Below are 6,000 nucleotides of genomic sequence, written 5' to 3'. Positions count from 1 at the left end.
TCACATGTTTAGTAAAGAGTCCTATTGTATTATGTGTAAGTTTTACACTGCTGTTTCCTTGAATATTTCAACATTAGAACTTGATGACTGAAAGGAGAGTAGAACTATTGTTTACCAAACTCATTCTCATGAGAAATGAGAAAACCGTCTTATGCCATGGTAAAGAATGCGCATTGCATAAAGTGATGTACAAATTGCTAAACTATTGGGAGTCTCACGGAAAGGAGAGGTGACTTCACACCAAACCTGGGAACATTTGTGGATGTTTCAAATTCAACTTGTGTTTTAATTTTTATAGGATAATGACCCTTTTGCATAATGTGGAATCATCGAATGGACCAATCAAACTGATTTGAGTAATTCCAAGTAAGGGAAGGACGTGTAAGTTTCAGTGGCAGTCCCCTCATGTATTTTGTTCTGTTAACTTGTCCCCTTGAATGTTTCCTATTTTCCATGTGCAGCCTGTGTTCTGCACTTTCCCCCCAATGGTGCTTCTAACAGAATTTGTTGATGATCTACATGCTTTGCTGACAAAACTGAATTGAATGCTGAACCTACGAAAGCCATATTCTAATGGAAATGTTATTTTCCCTTAAACTGCTTTTCTGAATAGAAGTTACCATGCTGACACCTACCTTTTCGTATTAGCTCATTTAATTTTGCCCAAGATAGATGCTTTTCCAAAATATTTTTATCTTTTCTTTTTGAATTTTTCCCAGCATGTGTTAGCCCACTCCCACGCATGCTTGTCCTAATTTAATTAGTAGAGGGGAGAACTTATGTCCAAAATTCTGATTTCTGAATCTTTGTAATTTTGATTTGACTAATGTACTCACAGTTTGAATTGAAATATGTTTCTGTCTCACAAGTGATTGTTTAATTCATATGTATTATTTTTCTTGAATGTTTAATGGTGTTGATGTTGAGTAGATTAAACTTGTTTTGTAGATTTGGTCAGTCTATGGTGTTCATTTACCTTTACAATTTGATTTTGCACACAATTTATGTGGCTTTGTGGTTATAAAATAAAGATTTGAGACTTACACTGATTGGAGTTTCTTCAGTGGCCGTCACAGTGTTTAAATTAGTTCTTTGGGTTTGAAGTAATTGTTTATGGTTACCACACTCTTCATTGAGCAAAAAGATCCATGGACAACAGGAAAGGTGTTTTTCGAATCCTGTGAAAAATGAGGAAACGCCAAGCTACAGGAGCCTTGCACTTACTGTTTTACAAATTAAGCATGGAGTGTGTGAGAGCACGAGTGAGACAGGAGGTGTGTACAGAAGGTAATTGTCTGGGGGTGAAAATAAGGCCGTTTTACAGTATGCTAAATAACAGTATTCGTAAATAAATCTTAGAAAATGTACGTTTTGTTGGCTTGGCTCGGCCCGTGTTTGGGCTTTTATAGCCAAGCCGGAACGCAGGCGCATCTCGGACAGGCTACCCCTTCCACCTTGTAGTGATATAGTTACAAAATCACCCCGTTCTCCTGCACACCGATGCTTTCCTGTGTTGCACTTCATCCCTCTTGTGCGTTACCTTTCCTTTTCCTCCTTTGAGCTTTCGTTTTGCGTTCAGCGGACAAAGAGCAAAGGAATAGTTCTTTATTAGTCTTCCACCCGCCGCCACCTGTCCCTTTCGCCTAATACAGTATCCACCCATCAAAGCCCAGACGACGCCTCCATTCCAAGATTAAGGCTGACTCTCGAAGTATTGAAACGCCCCTTTTGAGAGCACAGACTTTTTAGCTCGTCAGAACTCGCCCGGACAAACACGAAGACAAAGCCACACCGCCTGCCCCCGACCTTTCAAAAAACACAAAGTAACTCACAGGTCTGATCGACCACGATACCCTCTCTCCCGCTCCGCCCACTGACTACTCTGCATTAATTTAGCACGACCTCCTTAACAGGGCCTCGCCTCTGCACGAGGCAGTGCACAGCTTCGGAAGGCAGCACGTGATACGCCTTTGGCACCAATGTCTTGTGCTTCCGACTGGTGAGCTCCCTAAGGGTCCGCCCTACACCCTGATTGGTCGGTTGACATCCATTTAGGATGGAGTCGTTGCTCTTGGGTACGTTGTCAATCAAGCAGACAATTCTAGTTTGTATCGCGAAGGAAGAGACTGCTTTTAATGTAGTGTAAAGACATAACAGTGCCGAGGCCCTCTCCGTGGAGGGAACTTTGTTATTCTGGGAGCTGAACGACCTCGCAGCGAAGACGGGACATTGGGTAAGAAGAATTGTTAGAGGTGTACACAGCGACTTGGGCATTTCTCTGACTGATGTTAATGTATTATGGCAGGGGGTTGTATATTGGTGAACCACACTGTAGTATATTATGTTCTTGATCCTTGGAGCTAGGCGAGCCATTGAAAGCTTGAGTCCGAAGTCTGACTCCGCTCGAGGTACTGTTGGTACGTCGAGCCCATAATGAGCGAAGCTTTCATGTTGCTCCTGAGACCTACCACCCTCCCTCCATCCAGGATGTGGTGTTAGGACCAGAGTTGCTGTACTCCAACATGGGAACCAGGTTCGAATCTATCGTCTGCTCAACACCTTGTGATTCTGGGCATATCACTTACTATCCCATGCCTATAAAAACAATTTGTAACTTTGTGTAATGAACTGGTGCTCTTGTAAAGCCCCCCAATACCTTAGGGTGGAGTCCCCGCTATATAAAAACTGCTGAAAAATCAGAGAGACAAAGCAAGCCTTCACATAAATAAAGATTAATAGGTACCGTTTGATGACTGGTTTGTACAAAGTTAATTCAGAATATCCGTAGAAATCCCGACTTCCCTGCTCAAATTGTGTAATCTTAGGCATTTATTTAATTTCACCAAAGCTCCTTTTTCTTCAGTAGCACATGAAAGCACTTTAAAATATGTGAGTTCAGTGTGCCATTTGTACAAAAACCTGTTCTGTGTGAGTTTGGTTTAAAAGACTAACGACAAAGACGTTTTATAGCAAATGGTTGAATGCAGCACCAAGGGACGATCTATGCTCGGCATGTGTGGGAGCACCTGAGTCACAAACACACATTTTATTGCCCTTTGGATGCTTCTCAAAGAGCTAACTGGATAGTTCCCCTTTGTAGGAACCTGGGATATAGAAGGCGTATGAAGGCATTTAGAATCCTCAGTACAGATACCAACAGATTGATGGTCTCACTATTGCCAAATTTCTCATGTCTGAATGGATACAGCGCATTAACTATATTCAAGCTAATGGATAGTTGGAATCTTTGATTTTCATTCATCCCCACGGCTAAGCCTGAAAATTAGCCCTTTATTGCTCATAGACATTTTTTATATAATGTATTTTTCCTCCAGCTGGATCTGCTTTAAAAGTTTCTTAATTTAAACTGTACAATTTTCTGTGTGTCTTCATGATGGATTCATGTGAACAGAGTCTCTCTTTTCTAGTGTTCTTTTTCCGGTATCCCTTAACTTTTATAGAGCATGATATAGGCTCTGACCTGTGAGTTGCACTTTAACGATATCCTCAGTTATGTTTAAGATGGATCCTTTAAGCAGGATCCAATGAGTAATTCCGCTAAAAGTCTAGAAAGAGATTTGGTCTGTTGTTCCTTGTTCTAAAGTGACGACATGTAAAGGGTAAGTCAAGTGCTATTTAATGTAGATATATATATATATATATATATATATATATATATATATATATATATATATATTATGATTAGTTTTGGTGTATCTGTGTTCTTTTTACAATGCTTTTATGAGGCTGGTGATCAAAATAAAGCTATTACAAACAAAATAATTAATACACTTAATGTTGCCCTCTAATAATTTGGGCCACGTACATGACACCTATCTTGCTCTCAGTTTATTAATGGTTCAGGTTTAAACTCACACTTTAAAAGTTATAATGTGACATATCGATGTCCAGCATGTTAAAGAAATACACTTTTTTAAAATTTTGAAAAGACTTCATCATATTTTAAGTTTTGTTCCTTGTATAATTTACATAAACATTTTCAGGGCTTGAATTTTGCATGGGCTCTAAGATCAGAGCTTGACCCTTTGCTCTTCCTGTTAATGTTTTGAGTCTCCCACCTCTAGTGATCCGGGAGATGTACTTGGTGCTGTATAGGGTGGAACAGGCTGCTACTTGCAGGTTATTGATTTAATGTGGCATGGCTTTTGCATCCAGACAAAGAGCAGGTTCAAGTGGGTATGCCTTTAACTTGTGGCACTTGGTGCCACAAGGATGGTGGCTAAGGGAAATTTCTACATTTTACACCTGCACATTATCATTACATCTATATGTATCGCATATAGGCACTCAGATATAGGATGATTTAAACAAAACAAAAAAATTCCATCCCAACAGCTCTCCATCGGCCATGCTAGCTCAAGACCACAACTATACACAAAATCGTAGATTGGACAACCCAGTGCAGTGACTAGATAAGCACACTGTATCATAACAAATACCATAAAGGTACCTGCAGAGCTATTCACAGCTACCATCATGCTGAAAAACCATAAAATTGAGCAACTTTCTCTTACTCTTTATCATACAACACACTGCTTCAAGGTGCGCTCCATAACACGATAACTGAACCTTGATGGTCTTCATGCACAACATGGAAACACTTCCCACATACGATCAAAACAAAAAACCTCTTTCCAACCACATACCTTACATAGTGCAGAGTTCTACTAATGTAGGCAAGTGCCCTTTATAGGATTAGTAAGCTGTATATAAATACCACAGTATAAAACAGTACCTGTCGTGTGACATGGTTTAAGGGCTGCAAGCAGGTTTAACAAATAACCCGTATTTAAATTGTTCAAGCAGTATTGTAAACATTTTCTTTGATAAGTCAAGGTTCCTGCTGCCGGGCCATCCAAAGTGTTCCTTCAGACTAACTACATTGCAAGTCCATATTCGATCACTGTATCAATGTCCAAGAATATTGATGTACGTGAATTGTATATTATGTGAGATTTATTGATAAAGCCAAAATGTTTTTGTTAGTGTGTGTCGAGTTACAAGTTCCTGTGTTCTGTCTGGAAAGGACATATAGCAGTTGTCACTGAACAAAGTTAATGTGTCCGATGTGTCAAACGTGCTTTCTTCTTTACATAGGCTGCACTGCAATAAGCTTGTGAGGAGGAGAAATTAGTAACCCAAACATTGCGATTCTTTGTGAGATACTAGGCAGAGATATGCAAGAAACCCAGTCTTTGAGTAGCAGTTGCAAATAGTGAATGATTACCCCCCTGTTCATGGTAGTTAGTAATCATTCACGAGTGGTGGTTGTGGGCTTAGGCGAGAACATGCAGCTGCATAGACCCCAGCGCGACCCCTTTGAATTTTGTTGGTATTGTGGTCCTTTGGTCTTAGTGGGACAGATGTTGGAGTATCAGAACTTTAAGAATGCAGAGATCAAGGTCTTCTGTTTCTTACAATCTTCCATTAATATATTCAGAGCCTTTTACAAGAATTTCCACTTGAGATCGTGTCTCTTAAACATGAGTCAGGGTTCAGATTTTTCAGGACCGTTGTGAAATGCTTCTTTGCATTGTGCCGGGCTGATATGTCCGAGATATATATATTTTTTTGAGAAACACATTTTTATTGTTTGCAAATGCAGGACAATTGACACAGGATATACAATGAGATCCAATTCCATAGCCTCATTGACCGTCGACAGTAAGACATTCTAACAGATAAACAGCTTTGCAGGCGCTGACCCCGCGGCAAAGAACCCCCCCCCCCCCCCCCACAGCCTAACCCAGTGCTCCCAGCCACAGTCCCCAAACCCTTTCATGTTTTCGAGGGCAACCCCTCGCTTCATACACCAACTTTTCTTGCCCTGCACACCAGTCCAGTCCCTTTCTCCATTGTTGGACCCACAGAGGAGTTCCAGGCATGCTTTGAGAGAACATTTGCCGACTACAGGCCCTCTGCCGGAGTTCAGCCCGCTTGAGGCCAAGCTGGTTATAGGGAACTTGGGAGGGAAAGGTG

At 40.8% G+C, this 6,000-nt stretch overlaps 1 protein-coding gene across 1 annotated transcript in view; it reads left to right on the top strand.

The window, feature by feature from the left end:
- Positions 1 to 1,994: 1,994 nt before the first annotated feature.
- The window catches only part of LOC138259858 (CLOCK-interacting pacemaker-like), a 286,988-nt gene continuing 282,982 nt past the window's right edge, over positions 1,995 to 6,000 (top strand). The window contains exon 1 of the mRNA XM_069207791.1: positions 1,995 to 2,233. The gene's annotated coding sequence lies outside the window, so the exon portion shown is untranslated. The remainder of the gene's footprint in view (positions 2,234 to 6,000) is intronic.

Source organism: Pleurodeles waltl, chromosome 9 (assembly GCF_031143425.1).
Source record: "Pleurodeles waltl isolate 20211129_DDA chromosome 9, aPleWal1.hap1.20221129, whole genome shotgun sequence".
Taxonomy (NCBI): domain Eukaryota; kingdom Metazoa; phylum Chordata; class Amphibia; order Caudata; family Salamandridae; genus Pleurodeles; species Pleurodeles waltl.
This window is presented reverse-complemented; position numbering and strand designations above follow the sequence as displayed.